The sequence below is a fragment of the Somniosus microcephalus genome, chromosome 1 (genome assembly GCF_052327205.1).
Source record: "Somniosus microcephalus isolate GS21.2 chromosome 1, FLI_Smic_1.0, whole genome shotgun sequence".
Taxonomy (NCBI): Eukaryota; Metazoa; Chordata; class Chondrichthyes; order Squaliformes; family Somniosidae; genus Somniosus; species Somniosus microcephalus.
Genome location: NC_140987.1, coordinates 248,067,613 through 248,087,669, shown reverse-complemented (window position 1 = coordinate 248,087,669; position 20,057 = coordinate 248,067,613). Strand labels below are relative to the sequence as shown.

General features: G+C 45.7%; 1 protein-coding gene across 1 annotated transcript in view; it reads right to left on the bottom strand.

Moving 5' to 3' along the window:
* The window catches only part of LOC147124696 (zinc finger protein basonuclin-2-like), a 246,991-nt gene that overhangs the window by 151,365 nt on the left and 75,569 nt on the right, over positions 1 to 20,057 (bottom strand). Inside the window, exon 3 of the mRNA XM_085984062.1 lies at positions 18,155 to 18,390. The gene's annotated coding sequence lies outside the window, so the exon portion shown is untranslated. The remainder of the gene's footprint in view (positions 1 to 18,154; positions 18,391 to 20,057) is intronic.

The following is a 20,057-nucleotide window of genomic DNA, read 5'->3' as shown; positions in this document are numbered from 1 at the left end:
CAATTCTACAGCAAGCCCAGACAGTGAGTGCTAGCACCCTATTCCAACAACTCTACAGCAAGCCCAGACAGTGAGTGCTAGCACCCTATTCCAACAATTCTACAGCAAGCCCAGACAGTGAGTGCTAGCACCCTATTCCAACAATTCTACAGCAAGCCCAGACAGTGAGTGCTAGCACCCTATTCCAACAACTCTACAGCAAGCCCAGAGAGTGAGTGCTAGCACCCTATTCCAACAACACTACAGCAAGCCCAGACAGTGAGTGCTAGCACCCTATTCCAACAATTCTACAGCAAGCCCAGTGAGCGCTAGCACCCTATTCCAACAATTCTACAGCAAGCCCAGACAGTGAGTGCTAGCACCATATTCCAACAACTCTACAGCAAGCCCAGACAGTGAGTGCTAGCACCCTATTCCAACAACTACAGCAAGCCTAGACAGTGGGGGAAAAATTCAGTTGTTTGCGCCTTAAGAGGGCACCAATTGGGGCACAAAGCAACTAGCGCCCGGGCGCAGCGATGTTTGCGCCACTCGCGAAATTAACTAGACATTTTGCAGTGGTGCTAAACACTACCGCCACGATCTCATGCGCTGGCAGATCGTGACGTCAGTCGAGCGCGCAATGCCCGGTTAGCGCGCTGGACTGGATATTAAGTGGTGCCCCCTCCCTTACCGCCTGCCGCTAGCAATAACAGTTTCAGGGGAGCGTTATGCTGTCAGAAAGGGACTAGGGGAGCCCTATTTAAAGGCGACAGCTTCCTGCCTTTTTTTGTCGGTGATATTTTTGCACCATGCATTCTGAGAGAGAGAGAGAGAGAGAGAGAGACTTCTGGAGAGATTCAACGCAGTGTGAAGGAGTTTTGAGTACTGAGCAGCACTTTGCAGGTTTATTTTGATTTGCCCTTTCTTGCTTCGCCAGCGCTCTGAGGTAGCGCCTCGCTCCTCGGCCTTTGTGCCTTAAGACACGTGTGAAGCTCCTGATTTAGTGCTCCAATCACCTTCAGGGACGATAAAAGCCAAGTTTGCTGTCGGAGGCAATAATTAGCGCCAGGCGCAAAATTTTGCACATGGCCGATAATGGCGCCCCAAACGGGGCGATACTGAATTTTTCCAGAGTGAGTGCTAGCACCCTATTCCAAAAATTCTACAGCAAGCCTAGACAGTGAGTGCTAGCACCCTATTCCAACAATTCTACAGCAAGCCCAGACAGTGAGTGCTAGCACCCTATTCCAAAAATTCTACAGCAAGCCTAGACAGTGAGTGCTAGCACCCTATTCCAAAAATTCTACAGCAAGTCTAGAGAGTGAGTGCTAGCACCCTATTCCAAAAATTCTACAGCAAGCCTAGACAGTGAGTGCTAGCACCCTATTCCAAAAATTCTACAGCAAGCCTAGACAGTGAGTGCTAGCACCCTATTCCAAAAATTCTACAGCAAGCCTAGACAGTGAGTGCTAGCATCCTATTCCAACAAATCTACAGCAAGCCCAGACACTGAGTGCTAGCACCCTATTCCAAAAATTCTACAGCAAGCCCAGACAGTGAGTGCTAGCACCCTATTCCAACAAATCTACAGCAAGCCCAGACAGTGAGTGCTAGCACCCTATTCCAACAATTCTACAGCAAGCCTAGACAGTGAGTGCTAGCACCCTATTCCAACAAATCTACAGCAAGCCCAGACACTGAGTGCTAGCACCCTATTCCAAAAATTCTACAGCAAGCCCAGACAGTGAGTGCTAGCACCCTATTCCAACAAATCTACAGCAAGCCTAGACAGTGAGTGCTAGCACCCTATTCCAACAAATCTACAGCAAGCCCAGACACTGAGTGCTAGCACCCTATTCCAAAAATTCTACAGCAAGCCCAGACAGTGAGTGCTAGCACCCTATTCCAACAAATCTACAGCAAGCCCAGACAGTGAGTGCTAGCACCCTATTCCAAAAATTCTACAGCAAGCCCAGACAGTGAGTGCTAGCACCCTATTCCAACAATTCTACAGCAAGCCTAGACAGTGAGTGCTAGCACCCTATTCCAACAAATCTACAGCAAGCCCAGACAGTGAGTGCTAGCACCCTATTCCAAAAATTCTACAGCAAGCCGAGACAGTGAGTGCTAGCACCCTATTCCAAAAATTCTACAGCAAGCCTAGACAGTGAGTGCTAGCACCCTATTCCAAAAATTCTACAGCAAGCCCAGACAGTGAGTGCTAGCACCCTATTCCAAAAATTCTACAGCAAGCCTAGACAGTGAGTGCTAGCATCATTACATAAATTTAAAACAGAAATAGACAGTTTCCTAGTAGAAAAGGGAATTAAGGGTTACGGGGAGCGGGCAGGAATTTGGACATGAGTCTAGGTTCGGATAGGTCATGGCCCTGTGGGTAGCGGAGCGGGCCCAGGGGCCGTGTAGCCTGATCCTGCTCCTGTTTTCGTGTGTCTAATGCTGTTAGATTCAGGAGATAGTCCTGTCATAGTGGATTGGCGGTTAGGATCAGATCAGCCATGATCTTATTGAATGGCGGAGCAGGCTCGAGGGGCCAATTGGCCTACTCCTGCTCCTATTTCTTATGTTCTTATGTTCTTATTCCAACAATTCTACAGCAAGCCTAGACAGTGAGTGCTAGCACCCTATTCCAAAAATTCTACAGCAAGCCTAGACAGTGAGTGCTAGCACCCTATTCCAACAAATCTACAGCAACATTGGAACCGGTTCTTCCTTGGACATTGGAACCGGTTCTGGGGGAGGTGGGACCAGTACAAACGGGATGGTTTGCACCTGGGCAGGGCCGGGACCAATGTCCTAGGGGGAGTGTTTGCTAGTGCTGTTCAGGAGGGTTTAAACTAAAATGACAGGGGCTTGGGAACCTGAGCAGGGAGACAGAGGAAAGGAAAACAGGGATAAAAGCAAAAGATAGGAAGGAGAAAAACAAAAGTGGCAGTCAGAGAAATCAACGGTTTAAATCAAACATGGCCACAGTAAATAATAATTCTAATAGGTCTAAGAGCGTTAAAAAAACAAGCCTGAAGGCTTTGTGTCTTAATGCGAGGAGCATTTGTAATAAGGTGGATGAATTGGCTGTGCAAATAGAGGTAAACGAATATGATTTGGTTGGGATTACGGAAACGTGGCTCAAGGATGGCCAAGGCTGGGAACTCAACATCCAGGGGTATTCGATATTCAGGAAAGATAGGCAAAAAGGAAAGGGGGGTGGGGTAGCATTACTGGTTAAAGAAGGGATTAATACAATTGTAATGAAGGATATTAGCTCTGATGATGTGGAAACTGTATGGGTAGAATTGAGAAATACGAAGGGGAAAAAAACATTAGTGGGAGTGGTATATAGACCTCCAAACAGTAAGGCGGAGGTTGGGGATGGCATTAAAAGGGAAATTAAAGAAGCGTGCAATAAGGGCACAGCAGTCATCATGGGTGACTTTAATCTACATATAGATTAGGCCAACCAAATTAGTAACAATACTGTGAAGAAGGAATTCCTGGAGTGTTTACGGGATGGTTTCCTGGACCAATATGTCGAGGAACCAACCGGAGATCAGGCCATCTTAGACTGGGTATTATGTAATGAGAAAGGATTAATTAGCAATCTTGTTGTACGAGGCCCCTTGGGTCTGAGCGATCATAATATGATCGAATTCTTCATTAAGATGGAGAATGAAGTAGTTGACTCAGAGACAAGGGTCCTCAATTTAAATAAAGGAAACTACGATGGTCTGAGGGGTGAGTTGGGTAGGATTGATTGGGGAATGGCACTCAAAGGGTTGACAGTGGATAGGCAATGGCAAACATTCAAAGACCGAATGGATGACCTACAGAATTTGTTCATCCCAGTTTGGCATAAAAATAAAACAAATAAGGTGATTCAACCATGGCTAACAAGGGAAATTAGGGATAGCATAAGATCCAAGGCGAGGACATATAAATTGGCTAGAAAAAGCAATAGTCCTGAGGATTGGGAGCAGTTTAGGAGTCAACAAAGGAGGACAAAGGGATTAATTAAGAAAGGGAAAATAGAATGACAGTAAGCTAGCAGAGAACATAAAAACTGACTGTAAAAGCTTTTATAGATATGTGAAGAGAAAAAGATTGGTGAAGTCAAGCGTAGGTCCCTTGCAGTCAGAATCAGGGGAATTTATAATGGGAAACAAGGAAATGGCGGACCAACTGAATACATAGAAACATAGAAACCAGGAGCAGGAGTAGGCCACTCGGCCCCTCGAGCCCGCTCTGCCATTCAACGAGATCATGGCTGATCATCCAAACCCTAGCACCCGGTCCCTACACCGACTGCCATCCCACCCAAGCCCTATCCCCGTAACCCTGCAACCCCACATATTTAATCCCCCCCTAACACTAAGGGCCAATTTTTTTTTTATCATGGCCAATCAACCTAACCCACACATCTTTGGACTGTGGGAGGAAACCGGAGCACCCGGAGGAAACCCACGCAAACACGGGGAGAATGTGCAAATTCCACACAGACAGTCACCCGAGGCCGGATTTGAACCCGGGTCCCTGGCGCTGTGAGGCAACAGTGCTAACCACTATGCCACCGTGCTGCCACATACTTTGGTTCTGTCTTCACAAAGGAGGACACAGATAACCTCCCAGAGATGCCGGGGAACATAGGGTCTGATGAGAGGGAGGAACTGAAAGAAATCAGTATTTGTAGGGAAATGGTGTTAGGAAAATTGATGGGACTAAAGGCCGATAAATCCCCAAGGCCTGATGGTCTACATCCCAGGGTACTTAAGGAAGTGGCCCTAGAGATAGTAGATGCATTGCTGGTCATCTTCCAGAACTCAATAGACTCTGGAACGGTACCGGTGGATTGGAGGGTAGCTAATGTTACCCCACTATTCAAAAAAGGTGGTAGAGAAAAAGCGGGGCATTATAGACCGGTAAGCCTGACATCGGTAGTGGGGAAAATGCTAGAGTCTATTATAAAAGGTGTAATAGCAGAGCACTTGGTAAGCAGTGACAGGATCGGACAAAGTCAACATGGATTTACAAAAGGTAAATCATGCTCGACTAATCTACTGGAATTTTTTGAGGATGTAACTGGTAAAATAGATAAGGGAGAACCAGTGGATGTGGTGTATTTGGACTTTCAGAAGGCTTTCGATAAGGTCCCACATAAGAGATTAGCATGCAAAATTAAGGCACATGGGATTGGGCAAGGTATTGACTTGGATAGAGAACTGGTTGGCGGACAGAAAGCAAAGAGTTGGAATAAACGGGTCTTTTTCCGAGTGGCAGGCAGTGACTAGTGGGGTACCGCAAGGATCGGTCCTAGGACCCCAGCTGTTCACAATATATATTAATGATCTGGATGAGGGAATTGGATGTAATATCTCCAAATTTGCAGACGACACAAAGCTGGGTGGGAGGGTAAGCTGTTAGGAGGATGTCGTGAAACTCCAGTACGATTTGGACAGGTTGGGTGATTGGGCAGAAACATGGCAAATGCAGTATAATGTGGATAAATGTGAAGTTATCCACTTTGGTGGCAAAAACAGGAAGGCAGATTATTATTTGAATGGCAATAGATTGGGAGAAGGGGAAGTGCAAAGAGACCTGGGTGTTATTGTGCACCAGTCGCTGAAGGTAAGCATGCAGGTGCAGCAGGCGGTTATGAAGGCAAATGGTATGTTGGCCTTCGTAGCAAGAGGGTTCGAGTAAAGGAACAAGGATGTCTTGCTACAGTTGTACAGGACCTTGGTGAGACCGCACCTTGAGTATTGTGTGCAGTTTTGGTCACCTTACCTGAGGAAGGACGTTCTTGCCATGGAGGGAGTGCAGCGAAGATTCACCAGGCTGATACCTGGGATGGCAGGAATGACGTATGAGGAGAGATTGTGTCGATTGGGCTTATACTCACTGGAGTTTAGAAGATTGAGAGGGGATCTCATCGAAACCTATAAAATTCTGTCAGGTCTGGACAGACTAGATGCAGGAAGGATGTTTCGGATGGCCGGGGAGGTCAGAACCAGGGGTCATAGTCTAAGGATAAGGGGTAAGCCATTTAGGACTGAAATGAGGAGGAATTTCTTCACCCAGAGAGTGGTGAACCTGTGGAATTCTCTGCCACAGAGGGCGGTGGCGGCCAGTTCATTAAATATATTCAAGAAAGAGTTGGATATATTTCTTGAGGCTAAAGGGAGCAAGTGATATGGGGAGAAGGCAGGGACAGGGTACTGAATTTGGATGATCAGCCATGATCTCATTGAATGGCGGAGCAGGCTCAAAGGGCCGAATGGCCTACTCCTGCTCCTATCTTCTATGTTTCTATGTTTCTAAGCCTAGGCAGTGAGTGCTAGCACCCTATTCCGACAATTCTACAGCAAGTCCAGACAGTGAGTGCTAGCACCCTATTCCGACAATTCTACAGCAAGCTCAGGCAGTGAGTGCTAGCACCCTATTCCAACAATTCTACAGCAAGCCCAGACAGTGAGTGCGAGCACCTTATTCCAACAATTCTACAGCAAGCTCAGACAGTGAGTGCTAGCACCCTATTCCAACAATTCTACAGCAAGCCCAGACAGTGAGTGCTAGCACCCTATTCCAACAATTCTACAGCAAGCCCAGTGAGCGCTAGCACCCTATTCCAACAATTCTACAGCAAGCCCAGACAGTGAGTGCTAGCACCCTATTCCAACAATTCTACAGCAAGCCCAGACAGTGAGTGCTAGCACCCTATTCCAACAATTCTACAGCAAGTCCAGACAGTGAGTGCTAGCACCCTATTCCGACAACTCTACAGCAAGCCCAGACAGTGAGTGCTAGCACCTTATTCCAACAATTCTACAGCAAGCTCAGACAGTGAGTGCTAGCACCCTATTCCAACAATTCTACAGCAAGCCCAGACAGTGAGCGCTAGCACCCTATTCCAACAATTCTACAGCAAGCCCAGACAGTGAGCGCGAGCACCCTATTCCAACAATTCTACAGCAAGCCTAGACAGTGAGTGCTAGCACCCTATTCCAACAATTCTACAGCAAGCCCAGACAGTGAGTGCGAGCACCTTATTCCAACAATTCTACAGCAAGCTCAGACAGTGAGTGCTAGCACCCTATTCCAACAATTCTACAGCAAGCCCAGACAGTGAGTGCTAGCACCCTATTCCAACAATTCTACAGCAAGCCCAGACAGTGAGTGCTAGCACCCTATTCCAACAACTCTACAGCAAGCTCAGGCAGTTAGTGCTAGCACCCTATTCCAACAATTCTACAGCAAGCCCAGACAGTGAGCGCTAGCACCCTATTTGACTGCGGAGCAGAGAGACCACCACCCCTGCGAGTAGTTTCATTCTCACTCCATGTCCATTATCCAATCCCTAGCCTTAGGGCACCGAGATTAATTGCAATGCTCCATCACTGCCCTAGCACAAACCAGGGACAAACCACCTGGTCTCCTGGTCTGTACTGCATTGACCTACTGAGCCATTGTAACAGGCACACACATGGTCGTGTTGATGGTCTTATTCACAATTAAAAGAATGGCTGCAACTCACCTTATTCTGTGAGTTTGCAAAGTCTTAGAGTTTTTGAGCAACTCATTAAGCAAAATTGAAAACATTGTGTGCTCCTTAACTGATGACCAAGTTCGATTTCACGTATAAAGTCAACTTCAGCAGGGGTGCAAAACGGACAGGTGTGAATCGACTGGCCATTATACACTCTGCCTAATTTGCCTTCCCGTTGACTTGAATTTCACCCCCAGAGTCTTTTCTTGTAAGTAAAAGATCAATCCTATGGGACTGAAATCCCGAGTCATGTTTGCACGAGGAGAATGTTTCACATACAACTAAGTTCCAGACACATAGGAGGCACACTGTCCTTCCACCTCTGGAATTTAGGATTCAATCCAGCCCAGATTGAGGGGATGAAAGTCTCCTTTTTCTGCCAGTTCACTCCTACGTGAAATCTGGACAATTTCAAAGCAGTTCCTAGTGGCCATAATTTAGCCCTAAAAGTGCAGTCTCACTTAGAGAGCCATGAGGATGGCTGGTGTGGGAAACAGAAATGTCATTAGAGGGTGGGAATTTAGATAGAGTGGAGGGAGCTTTATTCCCCAATATGACCTGCAAGACCTGACCTGGAGTTTTGATTACCGGGTGTGGAAAACATATTCCATTCTGCACCTCGGACATCCGTCATCTCGAGGCACAGGATCAGACTAATTTAAAAAAAAAGTTGGGAGTCTACATTTTGAAAGTTTGAGTAGATTAAAGGAAAGTTCACAGGGGTAAAGTGGTCTCTTAAATTGCTATAATCGAGTATTATGTTTATATATGGGGCCATTATGAACTGTGTGTGGCAATTGGCAAACAGCTGCCAACAACAATTAGGACCACATTCTCGTAAGTGACTGGAAAGGAAAAGTTTAACATGGAAAGTTCTCTCCACGACAGACTTTGGAGCAGATCCAGAATAAAAATGATCTGCACAGATATCGACTTCAAACGAATGTTGCTCCCCTCAGCTGGAACTGAGCTTCCTGAATCCTCAATTATTGGCATTATAGCAGTACCCAGGGCATTATAGCAGTACCCAAGCCATTTGCTTTTCATCACAAAATATAAATTTAAAAGAAGATACATTCTGTATTCACTAGAAAGAAAATAAAGACTTGCATTTATATAGCACCTTTCACAACCACCAGATGTCCCAAAGCGCTTTACAGAGGTAAGTTTTGAAGTGTAGTCACTGTTGTAATGTGGGAAAAGCGGCAGCCAATTTGCGCACAGCAAGCTCCCACAAACAGCAATGTGATAATGACCAGGTAATCTGTTTTTTTTTAGTGATATTGGTTGAGGGATAAATATTGGCCAGGACACCAGGGAGAACTGCCCTGCTCCTCTTTGAAATAGTGCCATAGGATCTTTTACATCCACCCGAGGGGGCTGACGGGGCCTTGGTTTAACATCTCATCCGAAAGACAGCACCTCCGAGTGTCAGCCTAGATTTTTGTGCTCAAGTCTCTGGGGTGGGACTTAGACTCACAACCTTCTGACTCAGAGGCGAGGGTGCTACCCACTGAGCCACGGCGGACACACATTAGCTTCTGATGTGTAGTATATGCAAGACTGAGATCAGCGGTTACCTTTCTGTGCCTTTATATTTGATAATTATGGAACATGACTTTTTTTTTTCCTCTTGCCAAATCTCTCCCTGCACCTTCCCTCCTCTCCAGAGTCACTGGATTCCTGCACAATATGCACGGTTTCATCAGTGCTAGGCACCCTATTGTACCTCATTCAAATGCCTTTCGGTCATTGATGACTCTTGACAACAAATGATGGGAGGATATTTGACCATATTTGGGAGCAGGTGCTACAGAGTGAGTGACTGAATTAGAGAGAGGGGGATGATTTTCTCCTTCTTAACTTGGGGGCCAGAGGACAATCCTAGTTCACTTGGCAGCCATGGCTCAGTGGGTAGCACTCTTGCCTCTGACTCAAAAAAGGTTGTGGGTTCAAGCCCCCACACCAGAAACTTGGCACGTCAGTGTAATACTGATGGAGTGCGGCGCTGTCAGAGGTGCTGTCTTTCAGGTGAGATGTTAAACCAAGGCCCTACCTGCCCGCTCAGGTGAACGTGAAAGATCCCACTATTCAAAGAAAAGCAGGGGAGTTCCACCCGGTGTCCTGGCCAACATTGACCTCTCAATCAACATCAGCAAAACACATTAACAAATAATAATCTTATTGCTGTTTGTGTAAGCTTGCTGTGTGCAAATTGGTTGCTGTGTTTCCTACATTACAACTGTGACTACATTTCAAAAAGTGCATAATTGTCTGCAAAGCGCTTTGGCACATCCTGAGGTCATACAAGGCGCTATATAAATGCAAGTTTGTTGGTTCTTCTTTCCTACCACTGCTCTGCTTGAAGTCAGAACAGACCAAAGGTCAAGGTTGGTTTAAGGAGCTCTCTGTTCTGAAAGCTCAGTGGATGAGCCTGCTGAGCTTTCAGGAGACCAAGATTCGATCGCTGCGTGCACGAGGAAAGAAATAACACTTCGAGATCTTTCAGAATTTTGGTTTGTTCTGTTATCTTCTGAACAACACTTTAAAAAAAAATCAACATTTTGTTCAGAATGGTGGTACTGATGTCACAGACTCCTCACTCCCACTGGAATAACACTGCCTGTGAGGGAATGCACTGCAGTTTGCTCCATTGAAGGTGAGCTGTGCCTCTTCAGGAGATACATTATTTCTATGCATGGAGCAAACTGGTTACCACAGGATGGCTTCAAACTTCAATCCCTTTTCCACTTAAAAATTAATTCATAAAGCACATCTATGCATAACACGACCTTGGATATCTCAGCATGTTATACAAATCACAATGGTGCTAAGGGTATAAGTAATCTCCCTTAGGGAGTTTAACAGATATCAAGTAGCAAAATTGACATTACTTTAGATCATACTTAATGTTACTCTTGAGGTAACTTATATTAATCGCCCTAGGACTCAAACCCAACCATAGGGATCAAAAATAATGCATGCACAAAATGTGCTACTCTCTACAAATCCAACATTACTGACATTGGTATCAATTTCGGCTTCCATCTTTTGCCCATGGAAGCTTTATGGTGGATACTAACAGAGAAATAGCTCCAGGGGTCAAATCGCATGATTTAAACAACAGTGATTCTGGATTCATTTCACTGCTGCAGGGAACTAGCAAAGATTGTTCATATTATACAGAGAATGATATTGCCAGGGAGGAGCAGGTGAAACTGAAAATGACGGACACTCGATGTAAGCGAGTTAGATAGGGAATAATGGGTTATAATGAAAGTGAGATACTAGTGAATACCTGAGTGTGTTACAAGTGAATAATGAACATCTGAGAGTATGATACTAGTGAACAGCAAACACATGAGAGTGTGATACCAGTGAATAGTGAACAGTTGATTGCATGATACTAGTGAATAATGAATAGGGGCTGCCCTACCGACACGGGTGGCCATTTCCAAAACTTGGTACCAACTATAATGGTTCCTGAAATTTCGCTGTGCAATTCTACATCAAAATGCTTAATGAGCTCATCTAAAATCCCTCTCTCCGTTCCTTAAGCAGGGGCATTAATCCATTTATTTTAAATGTCTCTGCAAAGAAAGAAGTGGAAGACATTTAAGATGATTGCGGACAACATAAAGATGGTGGCTGCCATTAATAAAATATTGGATCTAATTACTGGACAAGCACAATGGCTGATCCTGGAGAATTATTTAACTTTTGACTTTTTTTTTCCATAAGTAGAATTCATATTACAAATATAATTTAGACTGAAATTTATTTATATGTCATAGAAAAGATGGAGAGCTCACTTTATAGATGTGAAATGAAAATCAGTTTTACTTCAACAGTCACTTCAAACATACAACAAGGCGCCCGAGAAGGTGCAAAAATGATTTACTAAGATGATACCAGAACTGAGAGGTTATACCTTTCAGGAAAGTTTGAACAGGCTGGGGCTCTTTTCTCCAGAAAAAAATAAGACTGAGGGGTGACCAGGGTAGACATAGTGAAAATGTTTCCACTTGCGGAGGAGATCAGAACAAAGGGCCATAAATATAAGACAGTCACTAATAAATCCAATAGGAATTCAGGAGAAACATCTTTACGCAGAGAGTGGTTAGAATGTGGAACTTGCTACCACAGGGAGTAGTTGAGGTGAATAGCATAGATGCATTTAAGGGGAAGCTGGATAAACACATGAGGGAGAATGGAATAGAAGGATATGTTGACAGGGGTGAGATGAAGAAGGGTGGGAGGAGGCTCGTGTGGAACATAAACACCGGCATAGACCAGTTGGGCCAAATGGCCTGTTTCTGTGCTGTAAATACTATGTAAATAAAAAATTGGTAGAGAATGGTGATGTTGTAATGGGAAGATGGCAAGGTTAGGATTCGGAAAGGATGGGATCAAATGGATGTTCTTCATCTAAACCTATTTCATCAACTCTTGAAAAGTTGAGAAGATATATTATGACATTCCCTTTAGTCAAACATATCTGGTAGCAACAAAATCCTCCCTTTACTTAAATTACCAGGTATCTGTGCCCAAGAGAGCAACTGTACTACAGTGCACGCAAACATTTCTGTCACTGTTAAATTCAACATTTTTTCACTTTTCTAATTGGGAATGGTATGAGAAGCTTCAGCTAAGGAATTTTTTGAAAAATTCAGTGTGGATGTAAAGGTTCCTGTTTTCACTCATTTTAGCAAAAGAGTAGATACGAATGTAAAAGCACCACTTCATGGCCACCTGCGCCTGTTCAGTCCTTCACCCCAACTGTGCCTGGACTCACCCGAGTGGGAAAAGTAAAGAAAGTGTTGCTCGAGGCAGCAAGACTCAAATATTCCATGGATGTTTACATCATGACCTACTTTCAGCCAACCTCAATCAGGAATCCAACCTAATATCATTTTATGGTCCATCACAACTCAATCACAATCTCTTAATGCAACTAGCAAATCTTTCACAATGGTTTCCATCTCTTTCAATGGAGTAGTGCTCTATGGTGAACACTACCCAAAGGTAAGAATGCAAAATTAGAGAATGATGGATCACAAGGTACATTGATCATGAATTTTAACTCACTAGGCAATGATCAAGGTCAGACAGGATCTAAAGATGCTACAGCCAACTGCAGATTATAACTCATTAATGCATGTTTTTTTTTAATCACAAATAAGATGTTTGAATTTTCCTATTGCTGTGTGCAATTTTCCTGTTTGACCAGCTGTTTCTCTCAATCACTCTGAGACAGAGTGAAAACATTGCTCAGCAGAACTGACATCCCCACACATAATCATAGGATTACATGGGATATACAGCACAGAAACAGGCCATTCGGCCCAACCAGTCCATGCCGGCATTTATGCTCCACTCGAGCCTCCTCCCGTCTTTCCTCATCTAAATCTATCAGCATAACCCTCTATTACCTTCTCCCTCATATGCTTGTCTAGCCTCCCCTTAAATGCATCTATACTTTTCACTTCAACCACTCCCTGTGGTAGCGAGTTCCACATTCTCACCACACTTTGGGTAAAGAAGTTTCTTCTGAATTCCCTATTGGATTTCTTGGTGACTATCTTATATTGATGGCCGCTAGTTATGCTCCTCCCCACAAGTGGAAACATTCTCTCTGTATCCACGCCATCAAAACCTTTCATAATTTTAAAGACCTCTACAGGTAGACTACCCTTTATCCGGACTTCCGAAAACCGAAACCCTCTAAAAACCGAAGCTTTTTTCGTTCAGCGTAAGTCGTGCGTACGACTTACGCTGAACGAAAAAACCTTCGGTTTTTAGAGGGTTCCGGTTGCGGAAGTTCGGATAAAGGGTAAGTCGTGCGCACGACCCCCCGCCGGCCCCCCCGCCGACCCCGCCAGCCCCGACAACCGCCGACCCCGCCAGCCCCGACAACCGCTGACCCCGCCAACCGCGCCAGCCCCGACAACCGCCGACCCCTCCGCGGACCCCGCCGGCCCCGACAACCGCCGACCCCCCCGCGGACCCCGCCGGCCCCGACAACCGCCGACCCCGCCAGCCCCGACAACTGCCGACCCCCCTGCGGACCCCGCCAGCCCCGACAACCGCCGACCCCCCCCGCGTACCCCGCCGACCCCGACTGACTTACGCTGAGCGTCAGCGTAAGTCGTGCGCACGACCCCCCACTGACCCCCCCGCGGACCCCCGCCGACCCACCTTCCGAAATCCGAAATTCTCCTTTATCCAAAACTCGGCTGGTCCCGAGGTTTTCAGATAAAGGATAGTCTACCTGTATTAGGTCAACCCTCAGCCTTCTTTTTTCAAGAGAAAAGAGACCCAGCCTGTTCATCCTTTCCTGATATGTATACCCTCGCATTTCTGGTATCATTCTTGTAAATCTCTCTGCATACTCGCCAGTGTCTCTATATCCTTTTTATAATATGGTGACCTGAACTGTACGCAGTGATGTAATAAAACTCACTACGTACTTGGTTTGAGTATAAAGCAAGGCTTTAATCAACTTGTTTCAAAACATGGAGGTCTAGTTATCTTTCACTAGTTCCGGTTTACAAAATGTCCTGGGCAAGCTGGGCCCACGCCCGAGTATTTATACTCCTTGGACGGCGCCACCAGTTGGCCGTCCAGTGTTATTTCATGAGTCTTTCTTCATGGATCATAAGATTCATAACACGCAGTACTCCAAGTGTGGTCTAACCAAGGTTCAATACAGGTTTAGCATAACTTCCCTACTTTTCAATTCTATACTTCTAGAAATAAACCCTAGTACTTGGTTTATAATAGCAAAATACTGCGGATGCTGGAAATCTGAAATAACAACAGAAACCCTTCATCAGAACTGGAAAAAGCTGGAGATGTAACAGATATTAAGCAGGTGCAGAGACAGTGGGGGTGGGGTTTAGGAGGGGAGGAAGGAATTGAAAGAACATCCTGTACTTTTGTAAGAGGCAGGAAAGATAAAATGTTGCAATGGGAGTGGCAAAAATCATACTGCATGAGAAATGGGGGCAGGGATAATTATCTGAAATTGTTGAACTCTGTGTTGAGTCCGGCAGGCTGTAAAGTGCCTAATCGAAAGATGAGGTGCTGTTCCTCGAGCTTACGTTGAGCTTCATTGGAACAATGTAATAGGCCGAGGACAGAGAGATCAGAGCGGGAGTGAAGCGGTGAATTAAAGTGACAGACGACCAGAAGCTCAGGGTCACCCTTACGGACTGAACGTTCAGTCTGTAAGGGTGACTCTGAGCTTCTGGTCGTCTGTCACTTTAATTCACCGCTTCACTCCCGCTCTGATCTCTCTGTCCTCGGCCTATTACATTGTTCCAATGAAGCTCAACGTAAGCTCGAGGAACAGCACCTCATCTTTCGATTAGTCACTTTGCAGCCTGCCGGACTCAACACAGAGTTCAACAATTTCAGATAATTATCCCTGCCCCCATTTCTCATGCAGTATGATATTTGCCACTCCCATTTGCAACATTTTATCTTTCCTGCCTCTTACAAAAGTACAGGATGTTGTTTCAATTCCTTCCTCCCCTCCTAAACCCCACCCCCACTGTCTCTGCACCTGCTTAATACCTGTTACACCGCCAGCTTTTTCCAGTTCTGATGAAGGGTCCCAGACCTGAAACGTTAACTCTGTTTCTCTCTCCACAGATGCTGCCTGGCCTGCGGAGTATTTCCAGCATTTTCTGTTGTTATTCTAGTGCTTGGTTTGCTTTTTTTATGGCCTTGCTGACCTGTGTCACAACTTTTAGTGATTTGTGTATTTGTACTCCGAGATCCCTTTGTTCCTCTACTCCACCTAGACTTGCACCCTCCAAGTAATAAGTGACCTCCCCATTCTTCCTACCAAAATTTAATAACTCACATTTATCGGTGTTGAACTTAATTTGCCAATTATATGGCCATTCTGCAAGTTTATTAATGTCCTCCTGTAATTTGTTGCAGTCCTCCTCAGTTTGAACTATCCCCCCCCCCAATTTGATGTCATCTGCAAATTTAGAAATTGTGTTTTTGATTCCAAAGTCTGAATCGTTAGTATAAATTGTGAACAACAGTGATCCCAGCACTGATCCTTGTGGAACATCACTACTCATCTTCTGCCACTGTGAACAGCTGCCCTTTACCCCTACTCTCTGCTTTCTGTCTTGAAGCCAGCTCGCTATCCATTCTGCTACTTGTCCCCTGACTCCGCATTCTCTGACCTTGTTCATCAGTCTATTACGGGGTATCTTATCGAAGACCTTTTGAAAATCTAGATAAATTACATCTACTGCATTACCATTGTCTACTCTCTGTTACCTTTTCAAAAAATTCAATGAGGTTGGTCAAGCAAGACTTTCCCTTTTGAAATTCATGCTGACTATTCATTACTATGTTTTTTATTTCTAAATGTTCTTCTATTTTCTCCTTTAGTAGGGATTCCATTATTTTTCTTACCACCGATTTTTCCTACCATCGCAAGCCTATTGCTCCTTGGTCATGACAGACAAGCTTAGCGTTAGTGTGAAGCCAAAATCCATTCGCACCAGTGAGTGTAATTCGGGTGTGAAGGCCTGAACTGACTCAGAAGTGGAGTCTCAATTCACTGTTCCCTGACAATGGATTCAGGCTACAATTGCACTATTGAAGCAAGAACACTTAACACTGACATTGCAGCTGTAGTGTAAAATGAACTCTTAATGTGCAGGGTCCAGAGTAGTATGGGCCTCGCAGTATGGGTATAGGTCTACACCGTCCTATTGAAAAAGAGTGAGAGGCAGCTTAGCACGTTTCCATGATGGTCAAAGATGGCAGCTTAAATGTAAATCTATCACAACTATTGTAATGAATTGGGGAGGATTCCTGCAGTATACTCTTAAAATGATAACTGGCATATGAAGACCACCACTTCAAAACTCATTGTGATCGCAAAGGGTTCCTGTGGACTTTATTTGTTCCAACATCTTGGAAACTCCTTGTTGGCCCCATGTGTTTACATTCAGGCATTTTCTGCTTGCAAGCATGACATTCCTGACAGTGCCGTGACTTTAGGAGCACTGCAGAGATGCACTGCAGGTTACTCCACCCACACGATTACACTCTCGAATTATATTCTGGATTAAGACTGGCTTCCATTCAGTGATATGGCTCACCAGGTAAGTTTACACTATTGCCTAAACCCAGTATTAAAACAAACACAAAAGAGGAAAGAGGAACAAGTCTGCATGTATGATATGCCTATCACTAATGTCGAAGAAAGAGAATTCATGCAGCGTGCTGGTTATTAGAGAAATACAGAAAGCTACAGAAACTAAAACTATCGGGAATGGATCGAGTTTCACAACTGCTGTAAATCTTAACAGTTCAACTCAGTTAGAGGTAGTATGCTTGTGCTGGTGGCTGGTGAATTTTATTTTCTACCAGCGAGACTTGCTCACAGCCAAAGCAGATTCACCATAGCAAAGACCGATTTGATGAAGAGAATCATCAAAGACTGGCTACACAGAACATGATAGGAGTGAAATTCATTTTTAATCACTGTGTGACACTGCAACATCTAATTCTCCTGACAATCTTTCAAAAAGGACATTTGTTGGCAAAATAATTTTCAGACAAGGTTGGTTCATTTGTCCAGGGGAACAGGTCAGTGAACTTTTAGAAATATAGATATCTGCCATGAATTTAGAAATTATGGCCCCAAAAATCCAGAGAACATCGTATCTGGGTGCAATAGCCGAGGTGCCCCCGATCTGGGCCTCTGTTGCTAACCCTGCCAAAGATTGCTGGGTCCTTTCATTAGTCTGGCATTGGAAGGTGCCCAGGCCCCTAGGGGCACATCTCAGGCCTCGTCATTATCCGAGCTGGAAAGTCCAGTGGAGGTCGACTGGTTGGGGAGTGGATCAAGATCCTCCCAAAAGAGAACTTTGTTCCTCCCACCACCACAGTCCCCTTGGTAAGGGGGCTGCACGAGAAAAGATATTTCAATTAAAAAAAAATTAGATTGTCCTTTGGAGGTCCAACCTTGATCCTAGCCTAGACCACCAGGTGATCTCCACATGGTCCCCTTGGTTGGTTGGCAACCGCAGGTGCTCCTGCATCGACTGTACGTTGGGTCCCATTGAAGACCCAGGAGACAGGAACCCTCAACATGAGGCGTCTCCCCTGACCCCACTTCCCACTTACAGCGATTGTTTTCCAAGGGACGAGCAGAGGCCATTCCGGATTTTTGGTTGGGATCTGGGCAGATATGGGTCCCAGCCCAGCTAGCAGCCGCTCAGACACACCCCCACCAAGAGGTAGGACAAAACACGCTAAAACGGCTGCAGATTTCTCAGCCTCTGCAATACGGTAAGCGAGTTATGTATAGCTACATTTCTTCAAAGAAATTGGGAAAGATGTGCCTCAATGTGTAACCTTCAAGGCAATGAACCCAAGTAGTTAGCTGGTATGGAATGGGCTGTGAACAGCAACACGATGGGCTTACTATGGAAGTGTCACTTCTCATTCTACAATATTTCTGGGGGATTGAGGTTGGTAACCAGGTGCTGTAACAAGCGTAGCTGTCCTCACCTGGCTAAAGTCATGCAAGCACTCGGAGCGAGCCAGTTTTCTACACTTTATGCTAGTTCCTACCTGAAGGATGTAACCACGAACATAGTCTCGGAGAGTCCAGCCCAGGCCGTGCAGGATCTGAAGCACCTCCTCCTGTTTGAGCACACTGAAGAGACGGTCGAGAAGGATCTTGAGGCGCACTGGGACTGCCTGGGTCCCATACAACATCAGGCTACTGATGTCAAACACCACATTGGATTGAACGATCTCCACCTGAGTTGGATGGTAGAGGTGTTGGGTGCTGAGTTTGTCCAACGCTGGGGAAAAAAGAACAGGAAATTATATATTTTAAAAAATAGAATCATGCAGCACAGAAGGCGGCCATTCGGCCCATCGTGCCTGTGCCAGCTCTTTGAAAGAGCTATCAAGTAGCATTACATAGAATGTACAACACAGAAACAGGCCAGGATGCACTTCTTCACACAAAGGCTAGTGGAAAACTGGAACGCACTCCCCCAAAAAGCTGTTGAAGCTCGGGGTCAATTGAAAATTTCAAAACTGAGGTTGATATATTGTTAGGCAAGGGTATTAAGGTATATGGAACAAAGGCTGGTAAATGGAGTCAAGATACAGATCAGCCATGATCTCACTGAATAGCAGAACAGACTCGAGGGGCTGAATGGCCTCCTCCTGAATTCTTCAACTGAAGAAACAAATGTCCCTCTGTGATCAACAGATGTGTTTCAGTGAGATCGGGGCAAGTCCTTCACCCATCCTCTTTCCCCAAGATGAAATGAAGACCCCTTTCTAGCACCACAACTGAAGAAATCCACCCAGTGTGAGTCAATTTCTTTATACATTTATTGATATATTTTCCTCTGTTCTGTACTTTTTGCTTTGCCATCATCAAGCTCTATCCCAGCAGGTACTCTGCTGCCTCACATCTACCAATGGCTCTACAGCTACCTAGTCGGAGCAGTCTGGACTGACTGTCCTTGCAATCTCTCCACCAAACCCACCTCATCCTCCCACTCCCCTCCTCCTCCCTCTTCCTTGCCTCCTCCTCCTCACTCTTCCTCCCTGCCCCCTTCCCTTTTCCTCCCCCTCCTTGCTCGTCCTCCCTGCCCCTCCCCATCTCCCCCTCCTTGCTCTTCCTCCCTGCCCCCTTCCCTCTTCCTCCCCCTCCTTGCTCGTTCTCCCTGCCACTCCCCATCTCCCCCTCCTTGCTCTTCCTCCCTGCCCCTCCCCTCCTCTTTTTCCCCCTCCCTTCCCTCTCCTTTTCCTCCAACCGCCTCCTCCTTGCTCTTCCTCCCTGCCCCTCCCTCCCCCACTAATCTCCCCATCTCCTTCCCCCTGATCCCTTGCCCCCTCCCTATGGAGAAGCACCTGACCTCCACTCTGCCGCTCCCCAGAACATAAGAAATAGGAGCAGGATTAGGCCAATCGGCCCCTCGAGCCTGCTCCGCCATTCAATAAGATCATGGCTGATCTGATCCTAACCGCCAATCTACTATCACAGAACCATCTCCTGAATCTAACAGAATTAGACACACGAAATAGGAGCAGGATCAGGCTACACGGCCCCTGGGCCCGCTCCGCTACCCACAGGGCCATGTCCGATCCGAACCTAGACTCATGTCCAAATTCCTGCCCGCTCCCCGTAACCCTTAATTCCCTTTACTTCTAGGAAACTGTCTTTTTCGGTTTTAAATTTATGTAATGATGTAGCTTCTACAGCTTTTTGGGGCAGCATATTCCATGGACCTACCACCGTCTGAGTGAAGTAGCTCCTCCTCATCTCAGTTTTGAAAGAGCAGCCCCTTATTCTAAGACTATGCCCCCTAGTTCTAGTTTCACCCATCATTGGGAACATCCTCCCCGCATCCACCCGATCCAACCCCTTCACAATCTTATATGTTTCAATAAGATCGCCTCTCATTCTTCTGAACTCCAATGAGTAGAGTCCCAATCGACTCAACCTCTC